This window comes from Scardinius erythrophthalmus (assembly GCF_964197995.2).
Source record: "Scardinius erythrophthalmus genome assembly, chromosome: 7".
NCBI lineage: Eukaryota > Metazoa > Chordata > Actinopteri > Cypriniformes > Leuciscidae > Scardinius > Scardinius erythrophthalmus.
In genome coordinates this window covers 277,124-277,500 of record NC_138227.1, presented here as the reverse complement: position 1 = coordinate 277,500, position 377 = coordinate 277,124, and positions in this window count along the sequence as shown.

The following is a 377-nucleotide window of genomic DNA, read 5'->3' as shown; positions in this document are numbered from 1 at the left end:
TTTTTTATCTAAAGGTCAATGTTAACTTCACTTTTCAGAGACGTCAGTAAATCCTCTTAAAAAACATTCCATGTGTCTATTCAAAAAGTACTTACAGGTCCAATTTACTCAGTTCATACAAACACTTGGAAAGATATAACATTATTCGAAGTGCTTTTATAAGTACACTGATAATTATTTTATAAATCTGCTTTTTATAAATATTATTAACTCTCTGGGGTCTGAGCTGTTTTCTGGGCCCTGGAGGTGTTCTGACATGCTCTGACATTTGTGCTTATTTCTGTTACTTGTGACATTTTCATGGCTAAAGTCTAATTACACTGTATTCAGCACAAACTCTGCTACAATAATATATCAGCAGCATGTGTGTAAAAGTT